We start from the raw sequence: 12,362 nt of genomic DNA on the forward strand, positions 1-12,362 counted from the left end.
CTAACTTGTAACATAAACAATACGTAGTAGAGAGGTTAATATAACTTGTCTTCCCCTTCTTTCTCCCGCCGTCCCCCCTTCATCTTTTCACAGTTCTGTTGTGTGTTGCAGGATACATCTCATCTTAACAACCAGTTGAAAGCAAGCAAACAAACAAAAATCCCAGAAAGCAAACTGCCATTTAACTTGGGTTCAGGGATGAACATGGACTTTAAATCACATTGCATCCTGGTCTCCTGAAGGAGCATCAGGCTTTCATCTTAATTTGCATTTTCTTGGATGATTAATGTTTCACTGATGGAGAGAGTCCATTTATTACATTCAGATCCTTTGCTGTTGATGGAGTTTTTAGTTGCTTTGATATTAGAGAAGTGGGAGAAGATAAGAAAATTGATATTTGTTTTAAATATTATTCTGTTTGTGGATAGTTTTATGAACTTGTTTTTCAAAAGATAATTGCAGTTTACTCCCCCCCTCAGATTTATATGTGAATTATAATTTAAGATTGTTAGAAAATGTAAAAACATCCTTTGCAGTAACTGTGTAATTCACATTATAGAAGTGATTTTTGGTGTTCAGGTATCACTAACCATGTCAGAAAACTAAAATACAGTATCATTTTCTCTTAATTAAAAATATGCAAAATAACTCTCATTTCTCCTCACCCACTACTTGGTGAACATGAGCTAGTATTGGCGAAACTTATGGTCAAGATGTTTTCTTGCTCCATTGGCTCTGGCCAAGAGAGTTCATTTCCGGGACCACTTTGCTATTTCTATGCCTTCATTGTTCCTTCTTGTTTGACTTTTTTTTTTTTTTTAAATACTTCCCATTGCTGTTTTTGTAATCTCATGGTAAGTCATAATAGTCATCAACAGGTTTTTTTTTTTTTTTAAAGTTAGAACCTAAGTTTTTAATCTTTCAATACTAGACTGTTCTTGCTCAGCATTCAAATGATCTTTTGATGAATTTGTGGGGGAGAAAGTGGTCTCCCCGTCCTATTCCTCTGCCATCTTAGGACCGCCCCTCTAGACTGTTCTTAACTTTAAATATTAACTATTCTTTTGAACTCTATAAGCAGTTACAAGTAGCTGATATTTATTAGTATTATTTCTTTATGAAATCATAAACATCTTTAAGGGTTTAATAGGATTGATTGTTTTTAAATCATAGTGTAATTTTTTTTTCCTTATAGTAACCCAAGCTCTGTGTTCATACTTGGTGTAAAGCTATCCATCTCTGCAGTGTAGCCTTGTAGAATAACCCCATTCTGCAGATGAGGACACTGAAGATTTGCTCACAGTTGTTTTGGGTATGATGTGAAAGACTTGTGTTTTTAAGAAGCAAGGATAGATATCTTGTGTCCTTTCCTTTCTGCCTCCACTGCCTTTTAGGTCTGAAGATGTCAGAGAAATACTGGCGTTTTAGTACTCTTCCTTTCTAATTGAATTTCATTACTATGTATAGTTCCATACAAGATAGGTTTGACTGCCTTGGAAAATTTCCTTCCTTTAGAATGGTTACATAATTTTAGTGGAGAATACTTGAATAATTTATTTTTGCTTGATCTGTTACTTTTTTATTACAAAGTGTTTTAAAAACTTTGTTTAACCTACAAGTGTTATGTTCTGTCCTCAGTTGGTAGAGGTTTGGCTGGTCTTGGGCATTACTTCAGGGCCCAAAAGTGTTGCCTGTAGCCTTTTTTTTTTGAGTAAAGTTTTAGTGTAAACAGAAATATAGTCATTCATTTCTGTATTGTCTGTGGCAGCTTTGCACTATAATAGCAGAGTTGAGTGGTTGTGATAGAGACTATGTGGCCTGCAAAACCAAAAATACTTTCTGGCCATAGTGTCAGCCTCTGTACCATTGCATGACAGCAACTGAAAAGTCAGATGGGGCTGCTGTATTCATATAGTCTCCACTGATGCTGAATTATAATTTGGATGGTGGGTAGGGAGAGGAGTACTGTTTTGTATTGAACTAAATATATTGAATTACAAAAGTTAGGTGCTCTTCTTTCTTTTCATGATCCTTCCATTGAGAGTGAGTGTGGAAGAGTGTGTCTTTGTGTCCCTCTTCCTATGTCTGTGTGTCCAGAGTGGAATAGGCAGATAATACAGTGTTTGCTGGTTTAAATGTTTTAAGTTTGGTGAAGTTGAAAGCAGCTTGGCAAACCAACATCAGATGAGAATTAGGCATTCTTTGGAATTATGAATATGTAATTTATAATATTCAAGAGTCGGACACGACTTAGCAACTGACTAAACCACCACCAATTTATAATGTACTCAGAATGAATTATGTTAAAAAGACAGGACAACCTTGAATTCTTAAAGAGGTGTATTTGTGACTGCCATTCTAATAGAAACATGGTAGTTGAATGAGCAGTTTGTTTTAGCTTACTGAAAACAAAACATTTGTCGGTCTGTCTAGATTATACCAATTTAAAAAATCGGTATAAAAAGTCAAGCAATGAGTTCTTAAGCTTTTCCGTATGTGAGGAAATAAATACTCTTAAGACACAAGAGTGACGCTTCTGAATCTTTGTGACAGAAATGTAATATTTTAAATTTCTGAACCTAACATCTAATTAAATGTAAATATATTTTTTCTTTTTGTGTCTAGAGTACTTCAGAATGACAATTTTCATTTTAGTAATTATCTGCTGGCATGTTCTTAATTTTTAAAAAAGTTAAGCATTTTCCTTTCTATTACAAACTGAAAGTTAAAGACTTAGTTTTGGAGTGTGATTGAGAGGCTCTGCTTCACTGTGTATCCATTTTCACTGTGTGTGGTCACATTGGTCAAGATAAATGTCATGTTCATGTGAACTTTTATCCACGATTGCTCTCTTTTGTGTGTGCATATATATAAAGCTCTTGTATCAGCTCACAGAAGACAAAGCTGGACTCTACAGCCTATAGCACACAGCACGGCAGAGTATGAATGGAGAGGTGCTGTCCTGCACAGAAGTTCACAGCCAAGGGGACAAGCGGGTGCTGACAATCAGGCCACGCTCAGCCAAGCCATTTCCCTGGTGTCGGGACTGTCTTCTTCTCAGAGGAAAGGCCTCCTTTTTACTTACATGTATTCTTTTAAATGATTTGAATTCTGTGCCAGGCACTCTCTAACAGTTTGTAAATATTAAGGTACTCAACTCTCATTACAGTTTATATTACAGGTGATGAGGAAACTGAGGCACTGAGAGGTTAAGTACCTCGTCTTGGGCCGTCTGGCTGTAGTTTCAGAGTTGTGTGGTTCCATAGTTCAGGCTTGTAACCCTTGGTACTGTCAAATGGCTTCTCTTTTTATCTAATTTGTCGTGCTGGAGTCTAATTTGTGCAAAGATGCCACAGAGGTTATTGGTGGTCCTGATAGGATACTTGAAGGCTGAGTTGGAAGGAATTCGGCAGGACACGCTTGAAACACCTTATCATATTCCATTGTAGTAATTTCCATGTCGAGTGATAATCCACATTTTGTTTAAAAGGTATGAATGTACCTCCTTAAAACAGTAACTCCTGTTTTGTGATCTATGTCTTTTTTCCCTCTGAGATGTCCTCATTATTATTGTCCTTGCTTTTCTAATTCATTTTTGGGGAGAATTGAGTTTATCATTCATCTTTTGTTTATTTTGTTAATCTTAAAATAAAATTAATAAAACTTTTACTCAATATGGTATGTTTCCCACTCTTGTTCTTAGAATGAGAGAAGGACTCATTTTGCAGTGCTGATATTATTGAAAGATGTGATCCCTCTGTGCCTGCCCCTCCCCCTCCCTGCATAGAGGAATAATTTGGCTAGTAAAGTTCCCTATCCTGCCCTTTCCTGCCGCCTAGTCCAGTGGTCCTCAGCGCCCATTGGAATCACCTGTAGGACCTTTTAAATTCAACAGATGTGCAGATTCTATCCTAGACCAATTAAATCCAAATGAAAGACCCTCTGTGTCATAAGTTAGAGTCTGGAAAGGTATTTCTGTGGACAGAGTTAATCCAAGACCCAACATTCCTGGCAAAGCTGTTTCATTTCTGCTGGGAATGAATCGTTCAGCAGAATGATTTTTGTGTTGTCTAGCTTAATTACCTATTCAGATTCTTTGGCATCTTGAATCAAATATTCACCCCGTGGGAAGAGTAAGAAATCTAATAAGATCTAGGAATTACGTCAGTTTTTTACTTCTAACTCATTCTGTGTCACATACCTACTTGTGTGGTCTTAGGCAAATAGGGAAAGCTTAATTTTTTTTTCAGTCTTATTATTTCTTAGATCCTTATACTATTTTATTGTCTCTATTTACCTTTTACTTGTTTCTTCCCCTTTAACTATTTTTTAAAAAATGATTTAGCTGCTATCAGCTCTTTTAAAGAAAACAATGTCAAATCTGTCATGTTTCTAAGGCATCTTAAGTTACAGTTGCACCATTAATTTAGTGACCTTTTTTTTTTTAAGGAAAAGCAATTAGTTACAGTTACATAATGTTGATGTACTCAGCTTTTAAAAAAGTATTGGGCAGTAATACATTTTTGCATCACCCCTCTAGCATCGGAGCTTAAATTTGGTTCTGAGCCTTTTCTCATATTCAGATTCTCTACGTTGAAAGTTAGTGGACTGAAAGCTTTCGATGAGTGGATGTTAGTGCCTAAAAATAAACTTTACTTTTAGTAACACTTGGAACTGCCCAAACCAAACTTTAATTTAAAAATCTCTGTGGCTTAATATGGATCTGTTGTTTTTATTGTCTTTAAATGGATTGCTTACTTCCTGACAGGCAAATTTTGGGGCCCTTGAGTTTTTTGTTTTACGCCCAATAGTGGGTTTTTAAAAAATATAAATTTAATATAAAATTGAACCACATGTGATAACTGCCAGTGAAACTAACCTAACTGAAGTAATAGTTGAATGGCTAGACACCAGTGCATGTTTATTTTTTCTTTGCATTTGTGGTCCTGCATATTTCTTGTTTTTAGAAAACTTGGAATCATAATGAAATTCATTTCCCTTAAATCCTTAAATAACAAAGCGAAGTGGAAATCAGAGGCAGTGATGGGTGCATTGCGTTTGGCCTAACTGCTCTGCCTTTGGGCCTGATCTCAGGATCAGTTTTCTTAAGATAATCCTCTATCACAGCTCCTTCCCCCTTTTCACTAACTTCCTCTTTTGGCTGCCCAGCTTATATCTGTGTGTCATTCCCTGAGAAATGAGAATAGGGTGAGGAGACTGAGGGACATAATGCTTTAGAGCTTTGATGAATGTATAGTGTGTTAGTTGAGATTGCCATGTTGAAGAAAGCAGCTAACAAAGTCATTTTGTGTGAAGTGGATCAGTGTAATTGAGAAGATTAAGTTGAAACTCTTTGATTTACAAATATATTCCTTTCTTAAATTTCTAGTTGGAGGTAATCACCATTATTTATTGTGCTTTCAGTCTTGTGCTAAGCAGTTTAATTTGAACTTTATCTGTGACTTTTCTCTTGTCCAGAAGTTCATGTAACAAAAATCTTTCTAAGAAGATTGATTATGGTAGGATTGATATATTTTCCTCTTAATTCTTGAGATAATTTCCCTGCAGTCCTCCAAATTTAAAAAATTCATTTGTAACTTTTATTTCTTAAAGATACCAGCGACTCATTCTTGCCTTTGTTACTAGTTACTGGTTTCTAGATTAGATTATGTCACTGCTATGAATTATAAGCAAAAAAAAAATTTTTTTTAACTTTTTTTAGGGAGAAGGTTCATAATCCATTAGCTTTTAAAAGAGATTTTTAGATCAAAGAAATTTGCCTCTGGAGAGATTGCAGGGTAGTATGTTTGAAGATCAGTCAAAATATACTGTTATGCTGTTTTTTATAGAATTTTTCATCTTAAAAAATACTGATTATGTATAGTGATGTCTGCTGAATTAGTGTCTGTTTCTATACTGAAAGCTTATTCTAAGATTAATACTTCATTTATTTTAGGTAAAATGTTCTGAAATTTAGATTCTAAAAGCACAGCTTCTTGTTTATAGACGAAATTAAAGCCTGCAAACATTTATTTCATCACAAGAAGTGAAGCACATGGGTTTAGTTTATGCAGTGCACTAAGTAGTTGATAGTTTTACAGATTTTATGATGTGGCTTATCATAGTTTTTTTTATTTTAATGGCAAAAGATCAACCTTTATTGGCTTTCTTAGAAGTGATACTAAAATTATTGGTATAGCCAGGCTCTCCTAAGTATTAAAAACAAAGCAAAACTCACTGTTGAATTCTTCCTTGCCATTGTGATTTGTGTTGTAATTCAGTTCGACTGTGTTTTATTTTCAAATATGTATGTACCTATTCCTGCATGTATAGATACTATGTAACTTTATCATCATGTGTATCCCACAAACTGAATGTTCAAGGCATTGTTCTTAGTTCTGTGGTGGGATAGCAACATGAGCAGAGCAGGCCCTGGCCTGGGGAAGCCTGATAGGAGAGGCATGAGGAGAGCATGAGGCAATTCAGAGTTGTGGTAAGGGAGACACGCATTTCTCTCAAGTAGTAAGTGAGTAATCCAGGGAGGAAGCTGATTTGGGCTGAAACTTGAAAGAAGAGATGGGCTAGGTTTGTGGGCAAAACCACAGTAGAGGGATGTTTCTGACAAAGTACTGGGCAGTGCCGAGGCAGCCAGAGTACCGAGCAGCGAGGGTGGGCTGCTGCGGTGAGAGCAGAGGAGGTTGAGCACGTGAGATTATAAAGGCAGGTGTTCAGGATACGTAATAATGGTTTCGGTTTCTTTTGCTAATTGAATTGCTTTAGTACAGGTGGTTTTAATATATATTTGATCCTATTGGATTATCTTAAGTCACCTTTGTTGTTGTTCAGTTCCTCAGTCGTGTCCAACTCTTCAACCCATGGACTGCAGCACACCAGGCTTCCCTATCTGTCACTGTTTCCTGGAGCTTGCTCAAACTCATGTCTATTGAGTCGATGATGCCATCCAACCATCTCATCCTCTGTCACTCCCTTCTCCTCCTGCCTTCAATCTTTCCCAGCATTGGGTTCTTTTCCAGTGAGTTGGCTCTTCACATCAGATGGCCAAAGTATTGGAGCTTCAAGCATCAGTCCTTCCAATGAATATTCAGTGTTGATTTCTCTCAGGATTGACTGGGTTTATCTCCAAGAGACTCCGAAGAATCTTGGTCAACACCACAGTTTGAAAGCATCAATGAAAAGATGCTTGGTGCTCAGAAGGAAAGCTATGACAAACCTAGACAATTTATTAAAAAGCAGAGACATCACTTTGCCAACAAAGGCCCATATAGCCAAGCTATGTAGTCATGTACAAATGTGAGAGTTGGACCATAAAGAAGACTGAACACTGGAGAACTGATGCTTTCAAAATGAATCAACCAGGAAAATATTAATGCAGAAACCAAAATATAGCCCTATGTATAATTTTTTAAAGTTTCTGGGAATTCCCTGGTGGTCCAGTGGTTAGGACTCTGTGGCTTCCACTGCAAGGGGCATAGGTTGGACCCCTGGTAGAAGACCTAAGATACCTGTTTTAATATACCATTTTCCATAGATTTATTTACCGTTCAACTCCTAGAATCAGATATTTAACCCCTTCAATATTAAATCACTCTTGTGGGCTTTTCCCATGAGGAGCTGTCACTTGATAAAAGCTAAATGAATGAACGAATGAAAAGAAGGGAAGAGAAAATATATTCAAAGGAAACTGAGATTAGAGACCTCTGTGAGAGTGATGAGAGGACTCACCACAAGAAAATTAAAGAGGAGAGACCAGGGAGGGGGGAGTCAAGACTAGCAACAGGAATAACCTGATTTAGTATTTCCCAAAGGTACATGTTTGTAAGCTTGTGTGTGTTGGGTGTGTACACATCCTCGTAGTAAAAGCTCTCCATTGAAGTACAGTGCTCAGTTACTCCATATATGCTCATTTTAGATTTTAAAAATCGAATGTCTTTAATATTTGATACTGCGGTTCGCTTGGCTGTGGTGTCAGAGAATCACGTGTAACATATGGTCCATGACGGTGTTCAGAGGTTGGGAGTTCTGCAGAGCAGCAGTGGCATGCCCATTCACTCGTTACATTTCTGAAAATTGCCATGTAATTTGGGCTTAGTACTGTAAGTTTCGTCTGCCTACGATGCGGGAGACCCGGGTTCAATCCCTGGGTCGGGAAGATTTCCTGGAGAAGGCAGTGGCAACCCACTCCAGTACTCTTGCCTGGAAAATCCCATGGATGGAGGAGCCTGGTAGGCTACAGTCCATGGGGTCGCCAAGAGTTGGACACGACTGAGCAACTTCACTCACTATAAGTTTACTTGTGTTTGATTATATAGGTTTGTGGATTATATTATTCAGTTTTAACCAAACCCCATAAAATAGACTAATAATGTGAAGATTCCTGCAAAGAAACAGAATATCAGAAACATGGACAAGAATAGGAAACAAGAAAATGGTAGGGCAGGCACTTTAACAGTTAGAATAAGCTTTCCACCTTCCCTGATGTAATCATTTTAGAAGGTGGATGAAAAAATTAGAGATTCTCAAGAAACACATTTGACATATAGTACTGCTTTCACTGTTAGTACTGATGAAGCTTACTGTTAAGGATCTAGAATGTTGTATGAAGGTCAGTAGCATATATTAGTTATTTATAAATAACTAGAATAAATGTGGAGAAGGCAATGGCAACCCAACCCAGTACTCTTCCCTGGAAAATCCCATGGGTGGAGGAGCCTGGTAGGCTGCAGTCCATGGGGTCGTTAGGAGTCAGACACGACTGAGTGACTTCACTTTCACTTTTCACTTTCATGCACTGGAGAAGGAAATGGCAACCCACTCCAGTGTTCTTGCCTGGAGGATCCAAGGGTCGGGGGAGCCTGGTGGGCTGGCGTCTGTGGGGTCGCACAGAGTCAAACTTGACTGAAGTGACTTAGCAGAATAAATGTATGCCAGTCTACATAGCTTAGAGCTCGAAAATTCATGAAAACTTGTATAGTAAAATAATTGATGTCCATAATAAATAACCCTGAGGTAGACAGAACCTAGCAATAATCTAGTTTTTGTTTGGATTCAGTCACGATGTCTATAGAACATTTTCCCAATAGGTGTTAGTAAAGATTTATTGAGTAGCTCAGTGTTTTGTGCCAGAAAGCCTTGGGGCTCACTTACCTGTCTTGAAGCACAGGAAGCCGGTGAAATCTCATATGTTGATATAACGTCTATAATTTCACTTGTAAATGTGTGGTGTGTTTAATATTATTTTAATTCCTAGATCTTCTTACAGCTCAGCTACTTGAAAGTTGTGTAATAGCACTGAAGTTATTTAGTGTGGCCTTGGTAATCAGCAGAGTGGGGGTTTCAGTCAATTGAAGTTAAAATCAGAGAGGAGCACATTTCAAGGGATTGCATTTTTTTCTGCACATATTTGGTGTATTTGCCAGGTTATCTTTTTAGTGTTACTGACTTCACACTTTTTGGTGTATGAAGAAAATCTCTTGCATGCCTTCATGTGGCATCAGGTTGTACTCTGAAAGGTGCACTCTGCTTGGCCATGGTGGGAGCTGCACTGGTCGGCGTCCCACACGAAAGCCGCCACTCTGAAAGGGTGTGTGAAAAACCACTGTGTATTTGCAGAAAATGGTCTTGAAAAGTAATGTGCTGTGCCCCAGCAATTGAGAAGACTGGGTAAACTCTGTAGAATAGAAAGTCTGAAGAGAGTTCCAGTTTAGTACATGTTGATTGAAATTGCTTCAAAACCAGTCATATTTTCTCTCAGTCATTAAACAGAATATGTAACATACAAGTTATACTGTTTTTCATGGCTCATGATGGTAGATTATGAACCTGCCATACTGGGCCCAATAGTGGTAATATTTGCGTGAGTTGAGTTGAATGGCGGTGAGTGCCTCCTTTACGCAAATTCATCTCTTGAGCCTCATTTTGTTCATTGTGTCAACTTTTTAGAAATGTTGTAATGATTCAGTGCCTCTGTGTACTACATGCTCAAAAGTTGCTGCTGTTTATGACAACAGTTGCTTAGGGAGAGACAGATACTCTCTGGTGGGGGCCTTAAAGACATAGAGATAGTATTTCCTTCCTGTAAAATTTGGAATGAGAAATCTTTTCAGCAGAATGTGTTTTAGCATGCACTGAATATTTTACTTTCGTTTTTCCTCAGCATCAGCAACAGCAACTTGTGATTGGCGGTACCAGATACTCAGTTGTACATCCCCACATCAATGCACTGCCAATGGTAAGAATTTCTCCTTTTTCTTTTGTCAGAGATTGTCTTAATTGCTCTTTTTACTATTCTCTTATTTTTAAGAACCTGTTAAAAAATTTTAAGTTTTCCACAATTTGACAAAATTCATATGTTCCCAAACTGAAGAACTGTTTTTAAAAATATGTAATTCAAGGTACTTAGAAAATAATGGTTGATTATTCATTTACGTTTTAAGGCAGAACACTTGATCTGAAGATTTCCATTGTCTTTGCTGTGGCTATCAGAATGGAGAGTACTAAACTCAGGCTACAGTGGCAGTAATAGCTCTTGTGTTTCTGTCCATCATCTTCCTGAAATAGTCATATCGCATTTCTCATGATATTTATAGTTAATGGGCAGTTAAATGGCTAAAATTCTACCTGTCTTTAGTAAGTGGACAATTATTAGAAGAACCATTCTTTATTTATTTAACAAGATTGTTTAGAATCTCTTCTCTGTGGAATGAAGATCTGTCCACTGTGTGATACAGCAAAAGACTACTAGACTGTGGGACTTGGGATTTGCTCTCTGCTGCATATATCTTGTGTGACTTTTCGGCAGAAGCACTCTTAAAAAATTAGGCGATAGCACTGGACTAAATTTCTAACGTTCATCCTAGCTAGGCTAAGTGGTCTCATCACTGTTACCTAGAAATCAGAGTGATTTTTACCTTACAAAAAGTAATTCCTAACATAAGTGGTATGGCTCTGTATTTGGGGGATCAGGAAATAGATGAATTATGAATTTTTATTTTCTTAAGAATTAATGTCTTACAACAGTGTTTTCTATGGTGCATTATCAAAACTTTGAATTATTTTTAATCAAATTTTGATTTTAAATATTAAATTGGGGAGCTATAGAAACTGATTAAGTTTTATGGAACTTGGTGGGAAATTATAGATGCATCTGTCTGAAATAAAAAGTACTAAAAATTAACTAGAACCAGAATGAGCGAGAGCGATATGAAAGTTATCTATGAAAATATTTCTAGGAAATGATTCATTTTCAAGATGGACTTGTCAGTGTGTTAGATTTCCTCTGCCTAAACCATCTTCTATATTCTTACTGCTGATGAGAAAATACCTCTCCCTATCTCCAATCTCCCATTCTCCTTCCCCTCAGTAGGTAATGGGGAATGTTGGGGGAAAAAAGGATTTTTGTTCTGTCTCTACCTAGCATGAAGGATGACATGGTCCTTCATTCATATATGAAATATTTAAGGGTTCTTTATGGTACTTGGGTGATTCATAAACCATCATTAAATCTGCTGTTTCCTCTGGAGCACTACAGTTTCTCACATAAGCAGCTCATCAAGCATTTTGAGTAACTAACTGTTTTGTTTGAAGTTCACTTTTGAAACCTGTGGGTTTTTCTTGGTTGTTGGAGTCTTAGCTACTTGTGGCGTGTCTCCCCCAAGAAATAAGGTACACAGACCTGTTGGATGTCTGAGAGCCAATTGTGATGCTCCTGGTTCTCTCTTCTAAGTGCCTACCTTCAAGTGACTTTGTAATGTACCTCTCACATAGCCTGTGTGTTGTTTTGTTTGGGAAACAGCTTGTAGACTGTATTTTAAATTCAGTTACCTCAAGCACATTTGCCAATTTTTTGAAAAATCCTTGAAGTCATTTTTAAGTCATTTTTATGTATGGCTTATGCTTTACCTCTTTTTATCCTTCTAATACGTTTGTCTTGATTGCATTCTTTCGCTTGATTAAAAAAAATCAGTAGTTAGATGTAAAAGATTAATCTAATTCAGGTTTTTCTGCATTATTTGGAAATGGGGGTGAGGTGACAGAAGCCGTACATAGTGAAGCATAAGCTGTAAGTAGGAGAAGGCAATGGCACTCACTCTGGTACTCTTGCCTAGAAAATCCCACGGACAGAGGAGCCTGGAAGGCTGCAGTCCATAGGGTCGCTGAGGGTTGGACACGACTGAGTGACTTCACATTCACTTTCATGCATTGGAGAAGGAAATGGCAACCCATTCCAGTGTTCTTGCCTGGAGAATCCCAGGGACGGGGGAGCCTAGTGGGCTGCCGTCTCTGGGGTCACACAGAGTCGGACACGACTGAAGCAACTTAGCAGCAGCAGCAGCAACCAAATG

General features: G+C 37.6%; 1 protein-coding gene across 2 annotated transcripts in view; it reads left to right on the forward strand.

Moving 5' to 3' along the window:
* TBL1XR1 (transducin beta like 1 X-linked receptor 1) overlaps positions 1–12,362 on the forward strand; it is a 176,795-nt gene that overhangs the window by 79,697 nt on the left and 84,736 nt on the right. For both annotated transcript variants that reach the window (XM_018047615.1, XM_018047609.1), the window contains exon 2: positions 10,175–10,249. The gene's annotated coding sequence lies outside the window, so the exon portion shown is untranslated. The remainder of the gene's footprint in view (positions 1–10,174; positions 10,250–12,362) is intronic.

This window comes from Capra hircus, chromosome 1 (assembly GCF_001704415.2).
Source record: "Capra hircus breed San Clemente chromosome 1, ASM170441v1, whole genome shotgun sequence".
NCBI lineage: Eukaryota > Metazoa > Chordata > Mammalia > Artiodactyla > Bovidae > Capra > Capra hircus.